Source organism: Canis aureus, chromosome 9, assembly GCF_053574225.1.
Source record: "Canis aureus isolate CA01 chromosome 9, VMU_Caureus_v.1.0, whole genome shotgun sequence".
Lineage (NCBI taxonomy): Eukaryota > Metazoa > Chordata > Mammalia > Carnivora > Canidae > Canis > Canis aureus.
Genome location: NC_135619.1, coordinates 44123243 through 44150920, shown reverse-complemented (window position 1 = coordinate 44150920; position 27678 = coordinate 44123243). Strand labels below are relative to the sequence as shown.

Here is a 27678-nt window from a genome sequence, read left to right as displayed (position 1 = left end):
TTGCCCCCCTGAACTTGCAAGGAAGGCCAGGATCTGTAAATATGACTTAGAATACTGGGCATGCAGGTCAACCAGCTGAGTATAGTTTACATCATGCTACCTCATTGTGAGGCCACACTGGTGATGATATACATGAAGCCCCAGTGCTTGTTCAGGTTCATTATGTTGCCCTTTATGTTCCTGGCTGACAACTCATGCATGAAATGAGCATAGTGCCAGACTTCCCAGGATGTGCACGTGATACTGGCCAGGCTGGTGATGGGTAGGGTCCGACATAGCAGTATGGGCTTCCTTTATTATGATTTTCTCAATAATAATTTTTTTGTACCTTACTTTGTGGCAAGAATACAGTATATATAACACATATAACATATAAAATATGTGTTAACTATGTATGTTATCATTAAGGCTTCTGGTCAACAGCAGGCTATTAGTAAATTGGGGTCGATGCTCCTAACTCATATGTTGTTCAAGGATCTACTTACTGAATTATGGACACATATCAGTATGTTTTACAGAAGGAATTGAGAAGAAAGGTTAAGATAGTGAATTGGTTAAGTTAATTAAATATGAATGAATTATATCTTGTATTCTTTAAATTTTGGCATTTATCTTATTTCATTCATTTTATTATCATGATTTTCTAGCCTTTCCATATAAAGTTTTTATGATTAGGAATGATTTTTTCCTTACTCCAGAGCCTAGAAAGAATGTCTGGCTACAAAACCTTTAGAAACTTCATATATAAATGCATTAATGTACACTTACTATTAATAGTCTCAAATTCTTAAAAGTTCTATCTTTAAAGAATAAATTAAAAATATGAAAAGAAACCAAGTATGGGCTCCCTTTGTACATCTGAGCATAGTATTTTTTATAATGTACTGTATATGCATGTCTCATATATGTCATCCCTTTCTCGAGAAGAAGCCCTGCCTTATTTATTATCATATCTCTAGTCCCAGGCCAAGAGTGAGTACCCATTAAATATTTGTAGAATGAATACATTAATGAATTATATTTCATTTGGTATCAATTTCTTATGATGTTCTAATTAAACCTCCCATAAACCTTATTTCATGCCAAAGGTACAAATAACAATGACCAAAATACTCCTTTATATTTAAATGTGCATTTTCCATACTTTAGAATAGTTATTTACTGATGGTTGAACAATCACATCCTCAATATTGTTTAAAAATTTAATTAGTGATTCTGGTTACAGTGGGATGGAATAAAGACCTGTTTCAGACAGTGGTTTCAAGATGTCAGTGTTAGGAAAATCCTGAATTTATTTCCTTCCACTAGACACATCAAATGTATAGTTACATATAGATCAATTCTCTCCCAAAATGTCCTAAAAACTAGCTGAAGATCTCCTCCACAATCTAGGATAAAAGGCCAAACTGAGATCCTTAACAGGGGCAGAGATATGGTCTTGCCCCCCTCATACCCTCCCAATCACAAGCAGTGACCCACAATTAGGAGAGATCTCAACACTACAGAATTCCACCCTCATTAAAAATAGATTTGTATCCCACATTAGGAACTCCAATCCTCAGGGTCTACTCCAGAGATGAGCCCCCAAAACATTCGCCTCTAAAAACCAACAAGGCTTATACCCAGAAGACCTGAAAGACTGTGGAGAATGTAAAGTCCATTCTTGAAGGATTTATGCACAGACTCACTCACCTTTGGACCCAACACAAAAGCAGCAGTCTGAAAAGCACCTAGATCATATGCGAAGGAGATTCAAAAATAAATCCTCAAACATCTGCAGAAGATACAGGAGTCTAGTAGGACTTCCTCTGAGGAAGACGGCATTGACAAGTGCCATTTTCGGATGCTTACTCTGCCTTGCTAAGCACTGATGCTGGTGGGTGCCATTTTTACTCTTGCTCTACCTTGCTACTACAATCAGGCTTGCCTCACACCCATGTTCTCCTGCAGCCCCACTGAAACTAGTGGCAGTGTTCAGTCCACATAGGAGATGCCTCTTGAACACATTTGGCTATGATGGCCCTGGAGGTCTGTGCTGCTGGGCCCCAGAGAAATGAAATAATTGGAAAGACAGTTTTTGGTAGGCTACCAATCCGAAGCCATATCAAAGGCAGCATCCTCAGCCTTTCTGTGAAAAAGGCCTAATTATTCTACAGCTTTAGCCTGAGGGGTGGCTTCAGGCTTATGACACATCTAGAGGTTCTAGAGGAGTTCTCAGGGAACATAGGCTGGATGTCAAATTTTGTACTCTCCCATGGCATCATTATAGCTTACCACATCTCCCCCCAAAAAATCTACACACTTATCCTGAGCCCAATTTTTTTGGGACTGTCATCAAGAGGACAACTCCAAATCACCTTGTCTAGAAACCAGTAGGGGTTATGAGTGCAGTCTCACATGACTACAGATATTTCCTTCTTTAAAAGCTACTGCCTTCAAATCAGCCTGAACCGGGACTGACTGAGATCCTTCCCTTTGGAATACTGACAGGACTTGGCACAATCTCAAAACCTAGGACCCATCAAGAATAAATCAGACAGCTTACACAATCACAAAGGTTCAAGACACAACAAGAACTAGGGCAAGGTTGAACTATAAAGTTCATCACTTACACAAGGAGACTCCTTCAAAACTGAGAAAAATAGCTATTTTGCCTAATACATAGAAATTAGTGCAAAATGAAAATCAAAATGAGGAAAAAGGAATATTTCCAACTGAAAGAACAAGATTAACCACTTCCTGAAAAGTAAATCTTCATGAATCAGAGATAAGTAACTTACATGATATTCAAAGTAATAGTCATAAAGACTTTAAGTGAGCTTGGGAGAAAAATGAATGAACACAGTGAAAACAGCAACAAAGAGATAGGAAACATAGGAAAATACCAAATAGAAGTCACAGAACAAAAGAATAAAATAACTGAACTGAAAAATAACTACAGACGTTCAAAAATAGATGATGAAAGGCACAAAACTCTTAACCAAAAAAAATAATTGTTGAAAAGTTCCCTAGCCTGACAAAGGAATGAGACAACTAGATCCAGGAAGCACAGAGAGTTCCAAATAGAATGAAGTGAAAGAGATCCACACCAAGACACATTATAATTAAAATGTCAAAAACTAAAGATAAAGTCCACTGTTAGTGTCGTTATTAACATAGTAGTAGAGGTCCTAGCCACAGCAGACAACAAAAAGAAGTAAAAAGCTCCAAACTAGCAAGGAAGAAGACAAACCATCACTATGTGCAGATGACATGATAGTATATATAGAAAACCCAAAAGAATCCACCAAAAAACTGTTAGAATTGATAAATGAATTTACTAAAGTCACAAGATACAAAATCAACATACAGAAATCTGGTGCATTTCTATACACCAATAATGCAGCAGTACAAAGAGAAATGAAGGAATCAATTTCATTTACAATTGCTCTAAGACAAAAAGATATCTAGGAATAAACTAACCAAAGAGGTGAAAGACCTGTACATTGAAACTTTATGTAAAACACTGATGAAAGAAATTGAGGAAGATGCAAAGAAATGGAAAATATTCCATGCTCATGGATTGGAAGAATGAATATTGTTAAAATGTCTGTATTAACCAAAGCAATCTACACATTCAATGCACTCTCTATAGAATAACACCAGCATTTTTCACAGAGCTGGAGCAAATAATTCCAAAATTTGTATAGACCCCAAATAGCCAAATAGAAAAAAATCCAAACAGCCAAAGGAATGTTGAAAAAGAAAACCAGGCAGCAACTTCTCTAATCTTGGCTACAACAACTTCTTGCTAGACATGTCTCCACAGGCAAGGGAAACAAAAGCAAAAATGAACTATTGGGACTTCATCAGGAAAAAGCTTTTGCACATCAAAGAAATAATCAACACAACTAAAGGCAACCTATGGAATAGCAGAAGATATTTACAGATGATATATCAGATAAAGGGCTAGTATCCGAAATTATCTATAAAGAACTTACCAAATTCAACACCAAAAAAAAATCCAGTCAAAAAATGGGCAGAAGACAGGAACAGACATTTGACCTAAGGCTTTTGAACAGTTACAGGGATGAAGCTCCTTTACCTAAGAAGATTTTATGCAAATGTCAAATATGACTTGGTATCAAAATCTCTCCTAAGGAAGTCTTTTTAAAAAATTGTTCACTGCTATATTAAATCTCCAGCCAGAACTGCAACTAAGACACAGCTCAAATATGTGATTGCTTTTCTAGACGGAACCAATCTACAGAGTCTAATCTAGAGGGCCAGAGTTTTTGTGAATTTGTCTAAAACAGCATTTTAAAATATTCTGTCAACTATAATTTCTATTCTTAGTATTCTGAAATTTTAGTCAATCAATATATAAGAACTGACTATATGTCTGGCATTAGTCCATATTTCCTTATAAGAAAATTTATGAACATTCTTTCAAGGTATAAAAAAAATTACAAAGTATATTAGATAATTGCTTAAGCACTAAATTTAAAAGTAGATAGTTGCATGCATAGTGTGATTTAATGGCTACTAGGAAGATCTTACAAGCTTGTGTATGTCCATGCACACACACACACACACACACAAAACAGAAGGACTTCATTTCTTGTTTAATCTACAGATAGAAAAACATGTTTCATATCACGAGTCACTTAAATTTTTAATGAACTAATTGATTTCTTTGTCTGAGAAAAGTTTTTTATTAAAATAGGGAGAGATCATGAAGGCAGTGAGGATAGGAGAGAATAGATACCAAAAAGAAAGTAGAAATAATAAAAGTAAACATTGTGTAGTATATAGCTCAGAGCAGGCCTTCTTTAGATTCTTACTTTACTCAAAGCAACTTTACAATCAAGTTACACACAGAAGGCTACAAAACAGATATAGTTGTTCTAATACCATCAACCCATTATGTATCATTGTTCCAATTAAAATTGTAAATTATGTTTTAATTGACATGACTGAAAGATGAACAAGAAGAAAGCTTAGAACCTTTTGGAAGAAAGGAGGAAAATAGTGTAAATAACAGGCAGAATTCCAAGGGTAAAAATAAAATATAACTGTTTTATTTATAGTAACAATATGGTTAAGTTTATTCTTAACTAATAACAATTTATTGACTTAGCAAACATTAAATTCTAAATTTTTCACTTTTGACAAGACAAGGTAATACAAGAAAATACAAGAAGAAAAAAGAGTCAAGACTTTGTTATCTATTTTTAATTAAAGAGCTTTCACACAGAAGGGTGAATAACCTCTCCTGGATGCCCTAGTGAAGGTAATTAGAACCAGCAATGAGACAAATTTGGGCTCAATATAAGAGATGTTACTGAATACATTAGAGCCCTTTAAAAAAAAAATGGAATATGTTATCTTGAAAAGCAATGAATTTTGTCTTTCTAAGTGTTTGATTAGGAAATAGAACACTGTCCAGGTTTAAATTGATAGTGGGCTCACTAAAACTTTGAAGGGAAATAGAGATTAAAAATCAACCAGAAGTATAAACTAGAACATTAAAATAAACAAAAACAAAAATAAAAAATACCTTCTCTACTTAGGGGGACCTTGTTCATAACCCCACACAGATCAAGAGACAGAGACAAGTTCTCCTGGTGTGTGCTCACAAGAAGCAAACAATTGAAGCAATGCATAGGGTCCCTTTATCAATTAGAATAGTTCACTGTAAACACAAACTAATTCCAGCTTTATTAAGCCAAAAAGGGAATAAACTAAAAAAATAGAAGCTTAGAAAAACAAAGGCCAGATAATCAAGCTTAGAAAATACATGGAAATAAAATCAACTCCAAAAAGAGCAGGAAAAATAACTGTGTTTTAGGGGAACAGCATGGCTTTGGACACTATCACGTATTTCTCCATCCTCAGGCCATGACTGTTGTATCTTGTTACCACTGCTTTCAAAAATGAATTGGAACAATAAAAAGTATAACACACACTAAATTTCTACAATAAGTATTATAGAGACTCAAGGGCATATATTCAATCTTGTCCAAATGAAACAATGCACAATACAGTGCCCTTCAAGATAAACTGCGCAAACTATTGAGTGTTTCTGCTAATTCTCATTCATGGTACTACTTCATTTCCTTGTGCCTTTTCTTATTCACTGGGAAATAATTTGTGGTATTTAGTACATTCATCGGAGAATTTACATTTTTCTGTCAGGTGCTCAGAAGCACTTTTAGTCATGTTCCACTTTCAAAAAATCCACACATTTAAGGTTTTTTTGTATAAGTCATATTTTAATTCAAATTATAAATTAATTCTAAAATCAGTGTATAGTTAATTCTCAGGAGTTTTCTTCAACCTCTGTTTTGTCCAGGTCTACTGCTTCCTTCTTCCCAGGTTCTAATCCTCTGGGAATGGGAATGAGTAAGTGTGTTTGTGTGAGCAATAGGTGGAGGGAGTAGAACGGTCACTAGGCTCTCTCTACATTTTTAACAGTTTTTTTTTTTTTAAGATTTTATTTATTTATTCATGAGAAACACACACACACAGAGAGAGAGAGAGGGAGAGAGAGAGAGAGAGAGGCAGAGACACAAGCAGAGGGAGAAGCAGGCTCCATGCAGGGAGCCCGATGTGGGACTCAATCCCAGGTCTCCAGGACCACACCCTGGGCTGAAGGCAGCACTAAACCGCTGAACCACCAAGGCTGCCCTGTTTAACAGTTTAATAGAATGCCATCCAAAAAGGAAATATAAAATAAGTATTTAATAAAACATGTATGTACTCACAAAATTGGCTAATTGAAGACAATTAATTTCCTAGAGTTACAAAGATGGTATTAAAATAATTTCATTAGGGCACCTGGGTGGCTCAGTTAGTTAACTGTCTGCCTTTGGCTCAGGTCATGATCCCAGGGTCCTGGGATGGAGTCAAGCATCAATCACATGCTGAGTAGGGAGCCTGCTTCTCCCTCTCCCTCTGTGGGCCATTCCCCTTGCTTGTACTCTCTGTCAAAATAAATAAATATTTTTTAAAAATTAAAAAAAATTTTTTAATGATTTCATTTAGAGAATGTAGGGAGCAAACTTTCCTCAATGTTTATATCAGAAAATTAATATTTAATCAAGATAATGATTTTAAACATAAATCTATCTAACTCTAAATATTAGAGGTCAAATATATTTATTGTGGTAATAAATATATTAAGTGGAGTTTTTATTTATGTTTTTTTAGTTACATTAAGAATTATTTTTAATAAAATAATTCATCCAGATATAGAGGGTTCTTTCTATAAGAGGGTTTAAAACTGTTCCGTTTTTTCTTTTTTATTAGTGAGGACAGTGTTATGTTTTACAAGTAAACTTTCTATATCAATCTTTTTCTACTCAAAGTAAGACATGCAGTACAAAATTCAAGAGCCAACAAAGCAAAGGTTTTCAAGTATTCCATTTTTCAGATTTTAGTCTAAAATACTTATGGGTATTTAGCAGAGCAGATGGCTCAAAAGGCTAAATATTTGTAGCTTAGCACTTTAAATAGAAACTATACTCTTTATAATAGAATAACTATAATAGAATGATTTCTGTGACAACAGACTGTTCTTATGTAACTATTTTGGGGTAGGAAGAAAATCTGTTTAATTTTAACAGTTTAAAATAAAAGAGAAAGTGTTTCAAATTAACAGTGCTGCAATTTCTAACTTGAATTTTATATTACTGTTTTGGGATAAAATTCAAAAATGAATATAAAATAGCTAACAATTGGTTTCCTATCACCACTATCATGTCAGTATACCATTTCAGACAAATTTCACCATTTTAAATGCTCTTTGGAAAATCAGGAATTACTTGGGTATAGCCAGGGCAGAGTTTCAATTCCACTTCTTCATAAAGTAACAACAAATCCACATAAAAGAGTTCTAAAGTTTGTAACTAAAGTTTCTGACTCCCATGAGCAAAGATTCTAGAAAATCTAATGAGTTGTCTTTTTTGTACAAGGACAGATCAAGATATTTAGTAAACGCCCCTCTAAATAAATTTATTTAGTAAATAAAATACACGTTTTTAAAAATTTATTCAAACATATGGCTAGGATAGCTGGAAACTAATGAATTTGTAAAAGAATACAAGAAAAATAGAGGCAGCAATCCAGACAGTTAAACATTCTGTGGTTAGTATTTGCTGAACCCTAAAGGCACCTGCTGCCGTGTGTGTGGCCTACAGTTTGGGCATTAATTGTCCCATTTTCTTTTTAAGATTTTATATATTTATTCGAGAGAAAGAGCAAGAGAGCACAAGCAGGGGGAGCAGCAGAGGAAGAGGAAGAAGACTTCCTTCTAAGCAGGGAGCCTGACTCAGGGCTCAATCCCAGGACCCTGGAATCATGACCTGAGTAGAAAGTAGATGCTTAACTGACTGGGCCATCCAGGCACCTCAAGAGTCCCATTTTTAAAGGCTCAGAATTTAGAATTCAATCTGGATGCAAAGTCATATTATTTAAATTCTACATACAAGAATTCCCAAATCGTAAACTATAAAAAACAAAGAAAAAGCCAAACAGAGAGATCATAGAACTGCAGGTCTGTCTGCCTGAGATCAGTGTAGAATAGAAAGATATAAAAAGAGAAAAAAAGACTCAACTGAGAATTAATAACTACAAACCAAGACTAATGCAGGTTTATGGCCTAAATTCATACCACTCAAAAATCTGGTGGTTCCAAATTGGTACTACCTCCACATGCATTGGCGAATCACATTTCTCGCAAATGAATGAATTCCACATATTCAAAAGTCACCAAAACAAAAAACTACCAAAAGAAGTATATGTAGAAAAATCAAACTACAGAATCTGACCTGAAAATACAATAAGTATTAGAATTATTAGCTAATAATAGGCCTAGAGAAAGTACTAAATATAACAAAGCTGTCTAGGTACCTAAAGGAGCAAGAAAAAGAACAGCAAATAAAGCCTAAGGCCAGCAGAAGAAGGGAAGTAATAAAAATTAGAGCTTAAATAAACAGTACTGAAATTTAAAAAACCTGTAGAACAGATCAACGAAACTAAGAGCTGGTTCTTTGAAAGAATTAACAAAACTGATAAACCTATAGCTAGACTAATCAAAAAGAAAACAGAAAGGACCTTAAATAAATAAAATCAAGAATAAAAGAGGAGAGATCACAGCCAACACCACAGAAATACAAACAATTATAAGAGAATATTATGAAATATTATATGTCAATAAACTGGGCAATCAGGAAGAAATGGGCAAATTCCTAGAAACATACAAACTACTAAAGATGAAACAGGAAGAAATAGAGTTTAAACAGACCACGGCTAACAAAACATCCAAATCAGTAATGAAAAATCTCCCAACAGGGCAGCCCCAGTGGCCCAGCGGTTTAGCACCGCCTTTGCCTTCAACCTGGGTGTGATCCTGGAGACTCTGGATCGAGTCCCACGTCGGGCTTCCTGCATGGAGCCTGCTTAGCCTGCTTCCTCCTCTGCCTGTGTCTCTGCCTCTCTCTCTCTGTGAGTCTGTCATGAATAAATAAAATCTTAAAAAAAAAAAATCTCCCAACAAAAAAAAGTCCAGGATCACAAGGCTTCCCAGGGGAATTCTACCAAACATTTAAGAAGAGTTAATACCTATTATTCTCAAATTGTTGCAAAAAAATAGAAATAGAAAACTCTCAAACTCCTTCTACAAGGTCATCATTACCTTGATTCTAAAACCAAAGATCCCACTAAAAAAGAGAATTACATGCCAATATCCCTGATGAGTATGGGATGCCAAAATTCTAAACAAGATACTTGCAAATCAAATCCAACAATACATTAAAAAAAGAATTATTACCAAGATCAAGTGGGATTTATTCCTGGGGCACAGGGGTAGTAATTCAATATTTGCAAATCAATCAACGTGATAAGAACTATATATGATCCTCTTAATAGATGCAGAAAAAGCATATGACAAAATACAACATTTATTCTTGATAAAAACCTTCAACAAAGCAGGTATGGAATGAACATACCTCAACATCATAAAAGCTATATACAAAAGACCCACAGCTAATATCATTCTCAATCGGGAAAAACTGAGAGCTTTCCCTCTACAGTCAGGAACAAGCCAAGAATGTCCACTCTTACCATTACTATTTGACATAGTACTGGAAGTTTTGGCCCTAGCAATCAGACAACAAAAAGAAATAAAAGGCATCTGTGTCAGCAAGGAAGAACTACTAACTTTCACTATATGCAGACAACATGATATTCTATGTAAAAAACCTGAAAGAATCTAAGAAGTGCTAGAACTAGAACATGAATTCAGTAAAGTTACAGGATATATATCTATGAAGAGAAAATCTGTTGCATTCCTATACACTAATAGTGAAACAACAGAAGCAGAAATCAAGGAATAGATACCATTTATTTTATTTTATTTTATTTTATTTTTATTCATGATAGTCACACACAGAGAGAGAGAGAGAGAGAGAGAGGCAGAGACACAGGCAGAGGGAGAAGCAGGCTCCGTGCACCGGGAGCCCGATGTGGGATTCGATCCCGAGTCTCCAGGATCGCGCCCTGGGCCAAAGGCAGGCGCTAAACCGCTGCACCACCCAGGGATCCCTAGATACCATTTAAATGGCAATTGCATCAAAAACCGTAAGGTACCTAGGAATAAACCTAACCAAAGGGGTAAAAGATCTATACTCTGAAAACCATAGAACACTCATGAAATAAATTAAAGAGGACAAAAAGAAATGAAAAAGCATTCCATGCTCATTGTTTGGAAGAACACTGTTAAAATGTCTATACTACCCAGAGCAATTTACACATTCAATGCAATCCCTTTCAAAAACCATCTTTCACAGAGTTAGAACAAATAATCATAAAATTTATATAGAACCACAAAAGATCCTGAATAGCCAAAGCAATCCTGAAAAAGAAAAGCTGGAAGCATCATGATTTTGGTCTTCAAACTGTATCACAAACCTGTAGATATCAAGACAGAATGATACTGGCACAAAAACAAACACGATCAATGGAACAGAATAAGAAACCTGGAAATTAGACCCACAACTATATGGGCAATTAATTTTTGACAAAGCAGTAAAGAGTAACCAGTGGATAAAAGATAGTCTCTTCAACAAATGATATTGGGAAAACTGGACAGCCACATGCAGAATGAAACTGGACCATTTTCTTACACCATACACAAAAATAAATTCAAAATGGATGAAATACCTAGATGCAAGACAGGACTTTGGCCACAGCAATTTCTTACTAGACACATCACCAGGGGCAAGAGAAACAAAAGCAAAAATGAACTACTGGACTTCATTAAGACTTCTTTGCTTTGAACAGTGAAGGAAACAATCAACAAAACTAAAAAGGCAGCCTATGAAATGAGAGAAGATATCTGCACGTGACATATCTGATAAAAGGTTAGTATCCAAAATCTATAAAGAACTTATGAAACTCAACACCCTAAAAACAAATAACCCAGTAAAGAAATAGGCAGAAGACACAAATAGACATTTTTCCAAAGAGACATCCTGATGGCTAACAGGTACATGAAAAGGTCAATATCACCACCTCACATGGGTCAGAATGGTTAAAATAAACAGTACAAGAAACAGCAAGTGTCGGTGAGGATGCAGAGAAAGGACAATACTCTTACACTGTTGGTGGGAATGCAAACTGGTACAGCCACTCTAGAGAATAATATGGGGATTCCTCAAAAAACTAAAACTCAAACTCCCCCATGATCCAGCAATTGCACTACTAGGTATGTACCCAAAGGATACAGGAATACACATTCAAGGGAGTACATGCACCCCCATGTTTATAGCATAATTATAAACAATAGTCGAACTACAGAAAGAACCCAAATTCCCATCAACTGATTAAAGGATAAAGAAGATATGGTATATATATAGATATAGATATAGATAGATATAGATATAGATATAGATATAACTGAATAGTACTCGGCCATTAAAAAAAAAAGAAATCTTGCCAATGCAATGATGTAGATGGAGTTACAGTATATTAGCTAAGCAAAATAAGTCACTCAGAGAAAGACAATTACTATATGATTTTATTCGTATGTGGAATTTAAAATGGATGAACATTCAGAATGGGGGAAAGAGAGAGAAAGGGAAACAAATCATGAGAGACTCTTAACTATACAGAACAAAGAGGGTTGATGGAAGGGAAGTGGCTAGGGGGAGGGATAGATAGGTATTAAGGAGAGCACTTGTGATGAGCACTGGGTGTTATATGTAAATAATGAACCACTGAATTCTACTCCTGAAACAAATATTGAGCTATATGTCAACTAATGAGAATTTAAAACACAAAAAAAATCTAAATAGATAAATTAATATATTTTACTAGATTTAAAAAAGAAAGAAAGAAAGCAGGGCAGATTTTAAAATAACCATCCAGGATACCCATGAATAAAACATGTAAAAATATTTTAGGATTGGGCAAAAAATGAAGGAGAAGGAAGGAAATCAGACATAGTTGAAAAAATAATCTATAAAATGGAAAACAGGTCTTAAGAAATGACACAGAATGCAGCAAAAAGAGTTAAAAATTCAAAAGAAAGGCAAAGAGATATGGAGAACAGTTGAGCTAATTCTGAATACTATAAAAGTCCCAGAAGGGATAATAAAGAACAAACAGTAAAAGGTCTTTTATGGGATCCTGAAATGTTTTTATGCTCTGGAAGCATAAAGGCAGGAACATATTCAAAACAAAAAATTCACAATGAAAAGCTAACTCTGTAGTACAGGACTTCCATGGACTATTAAATTGTAGATGCCCAAACTTAACTATGTGTACACTAAGGCAATCTTCACTGATTGTCTACTATGAAAATAAGGTTACCAAATACACTAACAAATCTAATAATTCATCAAATGGTGCAAAAAAAAAAAAAAAAAGCCAGCATGTATAATAGGGACTAAGAATTAAGATAAAAATGTAAACATTAGTGTTTACTTCTAATCCCCAAATCTACAACATAGTGATCATTATTTCTTTGATCCTCCATCCATTTGCATTCCATAAGTTGAAAATAATACCTTAAATATCACTTCAAGGAGCCTTCAGTATAGGGTTCCCATAAATAGGAAATCACTTGTCTTTTATAATGAAAACTATGCGAGCTCTGGAACTGGATTTAAATGCTAGTTTCACCCACTGAGATGTATAGCATTGAGCAAAATACTTAGTTTATTTGACCTTTGGTTCCTTGTCTCTTAAATGGGAAGATCACTCAACTCAGGACTGCTGTATTATTATGCATGTATTAAATGAGATTTAAAAATAATGCTTATAACCTAGTAAGCGCCCAGAAAATATTACCTCTCATTCTCTATTCTTCCATTGTACTCTATACACCAGTTACAAAAAGAAATGTTAATTAGAGTGACTAAGACAAGATCTCCAGGAAAAGGTCATCAAAAATGATTAAAATCATACTTGAAGCAATTAAAAAAAAATCCAATATTGGCTACATGAGAGAATCCCAAACTTTCTCATTTCAAAGTGCCTTTAGTGTCTCAGTAATTTTTCACGGCATTCCCAAGTCAAAAGAACTACAGTTCTGTAGCTTACTTTTAGCTACTTTTTAAAAACCACAAAAATTTTTTAAGAATTTATTTCACTATTAAGTTAAGAACTGCTTCCTAATGGATAGGTGTATCTGTTGAGCCCTATACATATTCTAAAGACTTGGAATCTTTTCTTTTTTTTTTTTTTTAAGATTTTATTTACCTGTGTGAGAGAGAGTGAGAGAAGGCACAAGCTAGGGAAAGGGCAGAGGGAGAGGGACAAGCAGACTCCTGCTGACCAAGAAGCTCGACTTGGAGCTTGATCCCAGGATCCTGAGATATGACCTGAGCCGAAGTCAAGATTGATTAATTGAGCAACTCATACACTCGAACCTTGGAATTATTATTTAGTGCATGTTAACCAATGCTATTAAGAACAAATTAGCTAAAATGCAACTATTTCCAGAGATCAAAAACTATTCCTGAAACTAGTTTTTAAAAAACTACTTACGACTATTTTATTATTACTTTTCTTTTGTCATTTAAGCTTTGTGGTCTTTCATATCTTCTAAATAAGCCTTGGCACACTAACTTTTTTGTCTGCCCACACATCATCCTCCCCCAATATTTTCTTTTAAAAACAATACCAGAATTTCTTACTTCTGACTAAGACAGAATTACAAAGACTGGATTTTCCCTACTGACTAAACCAACTAAAAAAGTCAGGCAAAATATGTAAAGCTATGGTTATTTAGATAATGAAACTCAAGCAGTGATGGACAATGATCCTAGAGAGATGGGAAACAGATTAGACTTATGATTATCCTGATTTTAAAGCCTTGAGAGAATTTCCAGTTCCTGGAAAGGAGAAGAAACCAAGGTGCAGCCCAGCAGACTCTGCATTGAGGAGACTGAGAACAAAGGAATCACATTTAGGCCACAAGCCCAAATCCTATGATAAATCCCTATTAAGTCCTTATCACAGCACCCCAGTTCGTCTGGTATACATCCTTCCTTGCTGCAGCAATCAATATGCTTATCAATATTACATAAAGTTGGGATTTTTAAAATTAACTTAACCAAGAGTGATATAGTACATGATATTCATTGTGACTGCTAGCTAGTGGGCTTTCATAAATTAATGTTCTGGCAAAAAATTCAAAAGGTTTTCATTGCTTTTATAATCTTGATGGGAGATCAGACCAGAATTGCAATGTATATTTTTTTTAAAAGCCCGTAAGAATCTCTTGTTCCATACCAAAAGAAATAGTCACTTTTCTTTCTGAGAAACCACTATCAGTGCCCATAAGACATAAGCTTTATTTTCCATATATTTCATCTTCTTCACCATTGCTAAATTGATCTTATATGCAAATTAAATCATATTACATCCCTACTTAAAATCTCATATGAGTTTAACATACAATAAAAGCAAAGATTGTAGGTGTTGTGTTTGATAAGTACTGACAATTATACATACTTGTGAAATGGCACCCCAACAAAATATATGATATTCCCATCACCCCAGAAAGTTTCAACATGACCCTTTTCAGTATACTTCCTCTTCCCCAGATAGTTATTTTCAGATTTTTTTAAAAAGATTTTATTTAGGGGATCCCTGGGTGGCTCAGCGGTTTAGCGCCTGCCTTTGACTGCCTCTCTCTCCTCTCTCTGTGACTATCATGAATGAATGAATGAATGAATGAATAAATAAATAAATAAATATTTTATTTATTTATTCATGGAGAGACACACACACACAGAGAAAGAGAGAGAGAGGCAGAGACACAAGGTAGAGGGAGAAGCAGGTTCCAAGCCGGGAGCCTGACATGGTACTCGATCCTGGGTCTCCAAGATCAGACCCTGGGCAGAAGGTGGCACTAAACTGCTGAACCACGGGGGCTCCCCAGTTATTTTCAGATTTATAGCACCATAAATTAGATGACATAATCTTTTTTTTTTTTCATAACCTTCGTATTTTTCATTTGTTTGTTTTGGTTTTTAAGATGAGATTGCAACTTTCTACACATAAATCAGATATTTGTACATATTTTTTCACAGATGGAGCAGTAAATTGCTTAAAGTGATTTGTGAGCAAGTCTAGATTTTTCTCTAGGCTGTCTGTGTAGCTGATCCATATTTTCTAATAATAACCACTAACTTTTATGAACTATCTGACTTCATAAGAGGAAACATGCTATATAAATGCAAACTAGTACTAACATAAAATCATATCATCAACCAGCACTTTGAGTATTCATTGTCCAGTCAATAATAATTATGATATTCTGTATTATCTTTGGAAAAAGATTGCACAGCAAGTGTCAGTAGGTATAGAATAACATAAAAAAGATTCATTACTAGGTTGATTCGCTCATCACTAATAGTAAAAAATGTACTAGATCTTCATGAGAAATCTCTAACACCATTATCTTCTAATTAGGATTTATTGTGAATTTAATTAAGTTTTGCCTTTTATGAATTTCAAAATTTTTCTACTTCTGCTGTTATGCTGCTACTGACAGACAACCTCCCGAGAGCTGGGAGTGTTAATTATTCCAAACTTTTCTGGCATAAATCTAAAAAGAAAGCACTGTAGTACACGTTTAAGAATAACGTATTTTTATTAATTTAACAGTTACAAGGCATATTTGATTTGTCTTCCAAAGAAGTGTTTACTTTGTGGTGCTGATAATTTATATTCTCTAATTTTAAAAAGGTTTAGCAGTAGCTGTTACTTGTATGTCTTTCATTTGAAATAGCTAATTTAGAGCTGATGATGATACTAATAATTACAATACTAAGAACCAAGTTTAGCAACATGGTATATACTGTAAATGTTAATGTAAGGTAAAAAATTTGATAGTAAGTTGTCAGAAGAACTTTACTGACCTGTTTAAGTGCCAGGTATGAATTACATGACCATCCTGTGATTCTGTGATGAACATTTAAAATTGAAATATTTTCTCCTAAAAAACCTACAGCAAAATTTTAGTCTAACATAAAAAAAAAAACTGGATTCAATATTCTGTATTTACATAATGTATTTACAAAAATATGTAAGAATGGGATAATTAAAACAATCTGTCCTTTACACTTAAAATTATTTACAAGACTCAACTACCACAATATTGTTTTCTAATGAATGCAAAGAATGAGAGGAAAAGATAAGAATTAAAGATCCAATTAAATCAAGACCTAAGAAAGTAACTACATACACCTTAAGCTTGATAGTTGTACAACATTTAAGCTTACTAAGTGTCTTAGTTTATACTGCCATAATAAAATACCATATATTAGATGGCTGAAACAACAGAAACGGATTTTCTCACAGTTCTGGAGAATCCAAGTCTAAGATCAGAGTACCAGCACAGCTGGGTTCTGGTGAGAGTTTTCTCGTATTGTCTCACCACCTTCTTGCTGTGTCTTCACTTGGTTGCATTCTGATCTCAGTCTTCCAGCTTTAATGCTAAAGTATACACTAGGCAAAACCAATCAGTTTTTGGTTGGTTCCAACCCCTTGCCAAAGTGAGATCATTTCAGTCATGTTACTTAAGCCAGCCAATACAATCAGAGTGAATTTATGATCTTTCATGGGGAATTCAGAGATAAAAAGTTTTTTCTTGATCTCAGTAACTTGAAATTGCTGTCCACTCTGTCAGCCTGAAAGAGGGCAGAGTTGAGAGAAGTATGAAAAGTAAACAAAGTCAATCAATAACTAATCAATCAAAACAAAAAACATATGGAACTTCGATTAAACTATATTAAAGCCTATCTAGAGAAGTGTTAAATTTTGTAAACCAATGTATTCATTTTATTGTTTAAGCTAATTTGAGTTGCATTTTGTTGTTTTCTAGATGGTAAAACCATAGTAGATTAACTTTCTCTTAGAATGATAATCTAGAAAAATCTAAAGATTCAAACTGTCACACAGAAGCTAAACAAAAGCAACTTGACTAACAGAAAACAAAACCATTCTTTTATCATGCCATACACAGTTTTCAGATTTACCATTTACCACAAAAACTGTCATATAATTAATTGATTATTCATCTACTAAGCAATACCAAGCAAGGGATGGAAGTACCAAATTTGTAGTATTTGTACTACGAATACACCCTTAGCCATAGGGTGTAAATATATAAAATGTCATATCCTTACTTAATGCCTGTCAGTTTTTTCACATGCCAGCAGACAAATAGAAAGCAATTATTAACCCTTACTGCAACATTCTGGAATTGTGCTGATAATTAATTCACTTTCCTATCTTTGACAGTTAGAAGGGTCCCTGATATCAGGGCTCTACTCAACAAATAGACTAAAGAGAACCCAACACCTCTGAATTTGCAGGAAAGTAGTTTACAATAAAATTTATGAAGTTCTCTTTTACATTTCATTTTATCTTAGGAGTTGCTACACAATACAAAGAAGGCTGAGACAAAAAGTAGAATTCATTGAATTTTTAACCCATATGTTGTGCAAATATTTGGCAATGGATTCATATGTATACTTCCCCCCTTTTGATTGATCCTATTTTAAATTTGAACATATTCTGTCCATTGTTCACTTGCCTACTTACATTTTTACAGAATTGCAAATGTAGTATGCGCATAATTGTGCTTTTTTTTTTTTCATTTTTTTACGTATTTCTTCCTATGATACTGCAGTATTCAGAATTATAAATTTTAATGGTTATGTGATGATCCACTAAACAAATCATGAGTAATTTAGATGGTGATCTATATTTACATATTGTCATATTTCATATAAAAATTTTGGAAATAAAAGATAAACTGGTAGAAATTTTTGGATTATTTCTTTAGGATAAATAATCAAAAATAAATTACTTTTTAAGATGTATTCATTTATTTGAGAGAGAAAGAGACAGAGAAAGAGCATGAGCTAGAGAGGTAGAGGGAAAGGGAGAGAAAATCTCAAGACTCTGCCCTCAGCAGAGCCAGACACAGGGCTCCATCTCACAACCCTGAGATCATGATCTCAGCTGAAACCAAGAGTGAGAGGCTTAACTGACTGCACCACCCAGGTGCCCTAAAATTAAATACTGAATCAAATCATAAAATAGTTTTATAACTCTTTATAGAAATGCTAAATTTCTTTATAAAGTTGTACAATTTACATGGCAATCAGTAATATCCAATACATCAATTTTTACCATAGTAGTGCAACTGTAAACATTTTCTGAAACTCAAGGAAAATTTCTGAAAATATATACTGTAAGAGGATTACCAGAATGCTTCTTAAAAATGCAAATTTAGGGGTTTTACCCCAGTCTAATAAATCAGAATCTCCCAGCTATGACCTAGGAATATATAATTTAATAAATTCTTAACATTGTACAATAAAATTTTCTCAAAAAGTCTGAGAACTATTCTAGTAAAGAATGTATATTGCTTTCCCAGAATATCTAAATAACTCAAGTTATAAAAAGTAATGATTGATAGCATCTATTGAATGCTCTCCACTTAGAATCTAGTCTAAGAGCTTATACTTGTATTATCTTACTTAGGCCTGAAAATAATCCTATGTAGTAGGTAAGATTATTATCCCAATTTTACATATACAAAAACTAAACCTCAGTGGCTAAGAAGCACTACTAAATGAAAAACATAGTATTTCAATCCAGGTTGTCAAGCTTTTAACTATTATGCTATATTGCCTCTCCTATGTCAATTATTTTCCCAATTACTACTCCATCCTAAATCATTTATTTCCTTAACAGATGTTCTACTGGTAGGCAAGGGATGAGATCTGATTAAACTGGCTACAGAAAATATAAAGCTGTGTATAAAATAAGGAGAGAAAATAAAATGTAGGGAGTATAAAATACAAAGAGAAATAATTTGCCAAAAAACCCCAAAATTTTTATGCATATACTGCTACTTTTATATTCACATATGTGTAAAAAAAGATGTATTATGACCTAGTTAATGAGCAGCTGCTGAGAGGTGATGATGCACAGACTAAAATTAGATCCACTATAACATAACTCATATAACACAAAAAGTGCTTTGGAAAATAGACTTCTAAGATTCCAAATCATGAAGACATTCTGAGATTTATAAACAAAGAGGAGCAACTTACTGTATGATTGATGACTAGAATCTACATGGTATTTATTTGTATTTATAGAAGCAATCCTAGTATTTCAACAACTTACTACAAAGGTATCAATGAACTTTTGCAATAAGAATAACTTAGAAGCAATGGTGACTTATGTGAGTAATATGTAAAGTATATACAACAGAATTAATACTCTCCATGCTTTTCTGGATCCATTCCATTTCATCTACGCTACTGTCAGTTAATCATCCTTAGAATGACAACTGTAAACATGCATTACCTGCTCAAAACTTATCCTCTCTGTCATTTAAGTCCCTTCCTCCAAGTTTGCCATTCCTTTCCTAATGCTCTGAACATTCATTACTCTCCAAACAATTCTATTCTTTTTTATAACCACAATTGTGCACCTGTAATCCAGCTTATCTCTGGATACTGATGACTCAAATACACTCTGCTAAATGAAATATCTGGCATAAAGGAGACTCCTCTCTTTAAAATACTCTATACTTTGGGTGCCTGGGTGGCTCAGTCGGTTAAGTGTCTGCCTTCCGCTCAGGTCACGATCTCAGGGTCTTGGGATAGCCTACGTAGGGCTTAGCAAGGGATCTGCTTTTCCTTCTCCCTCTGCTCCTCTCCCTTGCTCATGCTCTCTCTGTGTCTCTCTCATGAATGAATAAATAAAATCTGATACAATGAGGCATTATATATTATCTTCCTATATAAATTAGTTGAGAAGTAAGCATACTAAATGACATGGAGAACAAAGGCAAAAGGAAATGTAATAAAATTAAATTTTCTTATTACTTAAAGCCCATTGATTAATACTTGAGAAAGGCACAGAATGACATTCCTCCAGGAACTCCCAAGTGTCTTAATGTTAATGCCTTGCTAGAGGGACAAACAACCTTAGACTGACCATAGCTAGGTGTCCAGGATCTTGCAAGTCTTCTTTACCATATAAAAATCCTTTTGGAAACTTCCTTTGTCTCTACACCTCCAAACTTAAAAGTATATAATCAATTGCTCCTCACAAAATCAGTGCAGGTCTTCTTACCCACAGAGCCTGTCCCCATGCTTTACTATAATCACCTCTTTGGCACCAAAAATATCTCAAGAATTATTTCTTGACTGTTCTTGACTGTCACTCCTGGAACCATCAGATGACATCATTTTGGTGTGCAAAATGGAGCCTCAAGTCTTCTCATCTCCACTCTGACCCTCAGTGCAAACTTGGGTGAGTTCTTCCTTTTCCTTAACTTTCATTTCAGGAGCTTTTCAAGGAGTCTTACTGGAACTTTCAGGTTAATTGCTCAGGCTGCAATCCTCTAGTATATGGCTTCTCTATCGGGAGGAATTAATAGCCTGCCTTTTGCCTGGAAGCTATTACTCTGGCTGGAATGGCAAAAAGACTCAGAAACTTGATGCCCTCTCCTTATTCTTTTTTTTTTTTTTCTTCAAAAGATTTTATTTGTTTGAGAGAGAGAGTGAGCAAGAGAGAATGAGCACAAGTGGAGGGGAGGAACAGAGGGGGAGGGAAAAGCAGACTTTCCACTAAGCAGGGAGCCCAACCTTGGGCTCGATCCAAGGACTGAGATGAAGGTAGACACTTAACTGACTAAGCCACCCAGGCACCTCTTTATTCCAGTGATTATACAAAGTTGTCATTCTTGGGCCAGCCACCTACGTCATTAGGACTGCTGTTCAATCTTTAGAGTCCCTTGTAAGGTTTCCTCCTCATTGGTCTAATGTGATCCCCTTTGCATCTCTGGAAGAGCCACTTCTGACCACAAGAACTCCACTGGAAGCCAGCAGAATCCAGTACCCAAATGAATTAAAATCCAACTGGGGACTGCTTCCGAGGGGTATCAGTTGTAAGGAGTACATGTGTTGGGATGTCACTTTGCGCATGATGGAGTTTTATCTTTACTGTTTTACATCAATGTCCTCTACCAACAACTTAAATTAAAAATTGGATAATTTTCTCTTGTAAAACTATTCTAGTGTTTTCCATGGGTTAAAAAATGGTGAGTTCTTCACAGAATGGCAAGGTTAGGCAAAGCAAAGCACAGTGTTTCAGTACATTCAATGGCACTGACTTTTAGTCTAGGATTCAATGCGAAAGCAGGGGAGGGAGCGAAGACAGATGCCAACATCCCTCCTATAAGGCAGGGTGATCATTACAGTGATTTCATTCGAGGGACACCCCAAGTTATTTTGATATAAGGAACTTCTAACATATCCTGCATGGGATGCCACCTGAGAGTAGGAGGGGATTTTTGTGGTAGCAGACCATCTCTAGGCTTCATTTCATGTTCCCAAGGACTCTCCTTTGGGATGCCTTTTAACCCAGTAGAAACAACTTGGATTATAAAATTTAAGGGAAAAAGAAAACTGATCTTTTGTAACACTCCATGTCCTCAGTATTCCTTAGGAGAGGAGGAAAAACAGCCCAATAATGGGACATGGAACTTTAATATGATCTATCAGATCTCTTCTGCAGGAAGCAGAGCAAATGGACAGATACCCCTTATGTCCAGGCCTTCATGGCTCTAGATCACAACCCTGACCTAAGGGCCTCATGCAGGATTTTGGCCACTCACCAATCTAAAAAACTTCCTGCTGATATATTGGATGATTGTCTAAAACAGGCCTCCTCCAAATAAACCCAGGTTGCTGTAGAAAACACAGGCCATTCCTGATGAAGGGAATCCTAACTCTCTCACTGTTCCTCCTAATACACACAGGTTACTCTAGCTGCATATACAGGCTTGTCCTTCATTTATTTCCCCAGTTAATGGCATTGATATTTGTAGCCAATTATCTCTGGCTAGTCTAACTCAAAAAGGGGGCGTTAAGGAATAGTCCCCAAGTAACTGTTCAGAAACCCTTCTTCCCTGGCTCGACTCGGACTGCCTATTTCTGTATTCTGCTTGTTGGTGGAAAGAAAATCTGTCTTTTTATCTGCCCAGGTTGATGAGCTTTAGGACCAGGAGTCCTCTTTGCCTGCCCTCTGGATTTTTGTCAGCCTCCAGCCTTCCTTTGGGCACCTCCCCTTTTCTGCCTTCTTCTCCCCCTCTTGTTTCTGCAGCCTGGCTCCTATACCATCCTCAGTGCCACTGGCACTGGTGGCTCCTTCTCTCCTCACTGTCAAGGAGTGAAGAGCACCCCCTTGGACTTATACACCCACTTGAGATTTCCCCACCAATAATACTCCAGGGAAAAACTGACAATGGAAAACAAACTGACTTTTAAGTAGACCCACATGGAATATATATAATTCAGTATTTAAACTAATTTAAGTTTGTTGGATTAAGATATCTTTAAAATTATCAACATTAAATATGAAACTTTTATTCTACCTAGGTTTACTAAAAGTTATAAGCTCACGATCTCTATTGCAGTTTGTCAGCAAAAAAGTGACTTAAAATGATGGTTAATTTTGTCTGTCCCAAAGTTTTCAATGGTAATTATTAAAATAGCTTTCAAAGTATGGTAACCTAAAATGTTAAAGTTTTGCTTCAATGATAAATTGGATTGAGTTCATTGGACATCTAAGACTTTTCCAAATGAGATAAAATACTAAAAGCACTGATTACTGAATGTAGGTTTGTGCTTTTAGCTTCTTATTGCAGAGAATCTGAAGATACTTGGGTCTGCTGGTAAACACGCTTTGTGCTTTATTAAAAGATTGTATACTACAGAAATACTACAGAAAAACATGTTTTAAAATTAGGAAATGTATTCATAAATTTGCCATCTAAAGAATTCTGGTGTAACAGTTCAAATTGGTTACTACTTAGTTTTCACTGGAGATGAAGGTTTCTAAGAGTTAAAAGTCTTCTGATAATTCTAATTAAGATTGGTAGAAATAAGGAAAGCAATTCCGTATGTAGAAACATTATAAAACGTTTATTAAGGGAAATCTCTGGAAAGGAATTTTATATGTGGTCAGGACTAAAGTTGAAATGAATGCATTTTAAAAGTAAACTGGTGGGCAGCCCAGGTGGCTCAGCGGTTTAGCGCCACCTTCAGCCCAGGGTGTGATCCTGGAGACCCAGGGTCGAGTCCCACATCGGGCTCCCTGCATGGAGCTTCTCCCTCTCTGTATCTCTGCCCCTCTCTCTCTCTCTGTCTCTCATGAATAAATAAATAAAATCTTTAAAAAATAAATAAATAAAAGTAAACTGGTATAAGACTGAAATTCTTCTCTTCTGTTAAAAACACAAAGTTTTAAATCGAACTCCAATTAAAAAATATGTAAAAAATAATAATAATAAAGTACTATTTGGAAAAAAAAACACAAAGTTTTCTCGGATTGTTGGTCTCATCTAGACAAGAAAACTGTAAACAAAGGTTTTTCTCTCTCTTATCTGTCTGGAAAACCAAAGTTTCTATGTTTTTGTCTTTATAAGGTCTTTGATTACTTAAGATAGTTACAACTTCTCAATATTAAAGGCGCGAAGTTTGCTAACAACTATATGACCCTACATATTTGCCTTTGGACTCTTATTGCCAACTGGGTTAAATAAATAAGTTTTAAATTTTGTAATAATCTATAATACTATTTAGGCATGTGCTTTAAACTTTCCAGCATTTTTAACAAACTTCCCTGGAGTTTGAATTGTAAATAAAGTCTTTTCGAGTAATAAGGCCTTTTTATTTGGTATGTACTCTGGAAGCACTGTTAAACAAATAATAAGTCTTCTGTTATATTTGGGTAAATACTATAACTATTCTAGAAATTACATGCAATTCATAAAATTTTAATATATTTTGGTTTGAGGCAATCACTTGATATTCTGTTTATTGAAGTATTATGTATCACAGGAATAACTGGATTTCCTTGCCAGCTATATTATGACCTCTTATCAGATCTTTAACCGTGTCCATTTTTTAGTCTTTTGGCATTTATAGTTATTGTTCTTATTCTCTTGCAAAACATGTTTCATCTTCAAGGAGATTCATAAAAAGGGCTTTTGACAAAAACAGGTTTTTAATATCTTTCTATCATAAAACCAAAATTGGTAAAAATCCAGAACTAATTAAAAGCTGTATTCAAACTGAACAAGAATTAGTAACATGGAACTAAATGAACCGAGGAAGATGAACATAGTTTTTGTGACTTGCTTGAAACACTGGTGGTTCTTTAATGTTTTCTCTTCCAGATTAAGGAAACTTCCTCGTAAGATATCCATGACTTACAGAAATATGATAAAATATCCCTTTGTGAACAGTTTGAAGCATTTAATTTTTCTCTCCATCATAACCCTCTGAAACCAGAAATTCTCAGTAAATATTCTAACTTTCATGGCAATCATAGTTATCTGCATTAGTTCAGTAAGAATGGGTTCTTGTAATAAACCACACTGGAAATACTGGTTACTTTACCAAGGCTTTGACTGTAATGTCATATTTGAGAGACATGCATAGAGTCAGATATGGCCATACAGCATTAAGAAATCAAGGCTGACTTAATGAAGCATGTAGGCAGTAGAGCCCCTGGAAATGCTGGCCTGACACCTTGCTTACAGAGTTCCCAGCAGCCTTACCAGGTAAGTAAGGAATGTCACTTCCTGGCAGGTGCAGGAACCTCAGGATATTTGGGGAACATCCAGAAGAGGAATTCACCCAAATCTACAGGTACTACAGGCATGTCTGATGGCAACTATTTTGGCTTGGCTTCTGGCCTTGAGAGACTACTAAAAGTTCAATTGAGATTCCTTATAAAAGTTCCATCAAAGCAGATTTTAAAAGATCTATATGGGGATCCCTGGGTGGCGCAGCGGTTTGGCGCCTGCCTTTGGCCCAGGGCGCGATCCTGGAGACCTGGGATCGAATCCCACGTCGGGCTACCGGTGCATGGAGCCTGCTTCTCCCTCTGACTGTGTCTCTGCCTCTCTCTCTCTCTCTCTGACTATCATGAATAAATAAAAAATTTAAAAAAAAAGATCTATATGATCAATATCTATTCTTGGCACTCACCAAGATGTAAATAATGAGTCCAAGTTTATTAAAATTGGACTTGTTTTTCAAATGAACTAGTCTTGATTCAGCTATGATAAAAATGTGATTATATAGAGAAAATATGTTTCAGTAACCCATCTTTTGTAGATACTAGATTTTAAGTACTCATTAAGCACACATTTTAAGCACACATTAAGTTTGTAATGTGCTCCAACCATTAACTTATATTTTTCTTTTGTTTCCATAAAGGTGCCCCTTATTAATTACCTCATTGCTTGCTGAGCAAAACAGAGTATCCGATGGCTAACACCACTTGCTTTAATGTGACTGTCAAAATGGCATTAGATATTTTTAACTGCTGTACAAGATGGAACATGTGCTATCATAACAACATAATGTTGTGTATATATTCTAGCTATCACAAAAATGTAACAGGACTAGCCGCACTTCTGCAGGAGAACGAAGCCGGACCCACGCCAGAACCATGTTTCGCAACCAGTATGACAATGACGTCATTGTTTGGAGCCCTCAGGATCCATCAAATTGAATATGCAGTGGAAGCTGTCAAACAAGGTTCAGCCACAGTTGGTCTGAAATTAAAAACCCATGCAGTGTTGGTTGCATTGAAGAGAGCACAGTCAGAGCTTGAAGCTCATCAGAAGAAAATTCTCCATGTTGATAACTATATTGGTATCTCAACTGTGGGACTTATTGCTGATGCTAGACTGTTATGTAATTTTATGCACCAGAGTGCTTGGACTCCAGATTTGTATTTGACAGACCTCTTCCTGTGTCTCATCTTAGACCCAGATACCAACACAACGGTATGGCCGAAGACCGTATGGTGTTGGACTGCTTATTGCTGGTTATGATGATATGGCCCTCACATTTTCCAAACCTGCCCATCTACCAACTATTTTGACTGTAGAGCCAGGTCCATTGGAGCCCATTCTCAATCAGCTCATACTTACTTGGAGAGACATATGTCTGGGTTTATGGAGTGCAATTTGAATGAACTGGTTAAACATAGTCTGCGTGCCTTATGAGAGACACTTCCTGTAGAACAGGACCTAACTACAATGTTTCCATTGGAATTGTTGGTAAAGACTTGGAGTTTCCGATTTATGATGATGATGATGTATCTCCGTTCCTGGAAGGTCTTGAAGAAGGACCACAGAAAGGCACAGCCTGCTCAACCTGCTGATGAACCTGCAGAAAAGGCTGATGAACCAATGGAACATGAAGTCACAAACCAGTCTATATGTGTATTATCAAATATGTAAGAATGCAGGAGCCCTTACTGATGACAGTAATCTATACTTTGAACCAAAAGATGCAGTGTGGTCTTCTGGTATGTTTTAAGGATCAGTCCAGATGTGTTTTTCCCAAGTAACTTGTCTGAACCATTATATTAATGGTGTGCATTTTTCTTTGAGAGGGTCTATATAATCATTTTCTAGAAAGTATAGTTATCAGTACTAATGTTTTTATATGAAGAACATAGTGTCTTTGTGGTTTTAAAGACTACTGTGAAATAAAAAAAAAAAAAGACTACTGTGAAATAAAATTGTTTCACCTGCCAAAAAAAAAAAAAAAGGTAACAGGACTGCTAAAAGATATAAATATTCAAATGAACTCTCTCTCTTTCTCTTAGTGATTGGCTAAACTCCTGTACTGGAGGAAGATTTTGGTCAGCTATCAATGGCCTTTTTGACTGGGCTTCTTTTTCTCATAATAATAACCTTATTTTGTTGTTATTCTGGTGTCTCCCTGCCTGGTGCCAAGACTCCTTCACTGTCAACAGATGATCCCTTCTACTTAAGAAAGATCATTTACATTGTCTACCTTGGGTTCAGCTGTCTGTGGTAATGTTAAGTCCTCGCTAGAGGAAAAATCAACCTTAGATAGGCAACTGCCAGGCTTCCAGGATCCAGCAAGTCTTCTCTTACATATAAAAATCCTTTTGGAACTTTCTTTTCCTGTGCCCCTCCCAATTTAAAAGTATATAATCCATTGCTCCTCACAATCCCACTGCAGCTCTTTCTACCCAGGAGTCCTATCCCAATGTTTTAATATAACTACCTATTTTGCACCAGAAAAGTCTCAAGAATTT

General features: G+C 35.3%; 1 protein-coding gene and 1 pseudogene across 13 annotated transcripts in view; one reads left to right on the top strand and one right to left on the bottom strand.

The window, feature by feature from the left end:
- GPHN (gephyrin) overlaps nt 1–27678 on the bottom strand; it is a 620043-nt gene that overhangs the window by 403786 nt on the left and 188579 nt on the right. The window lies entirely within an intron of this gene.
- LOC144320762 (proteasome subunit alpha type-1 pseudogene) lies at nt 171–27161 on the top strand (annotated as a pseudogene). The gene is made up of 3 exons (XR_013386390.1): nt 171–280; nt 25182–25241; nt 25815–27161. The product of XR_013386390.1 is annotated as a proteasome subunit alpha type-1 pseudogene (transcript).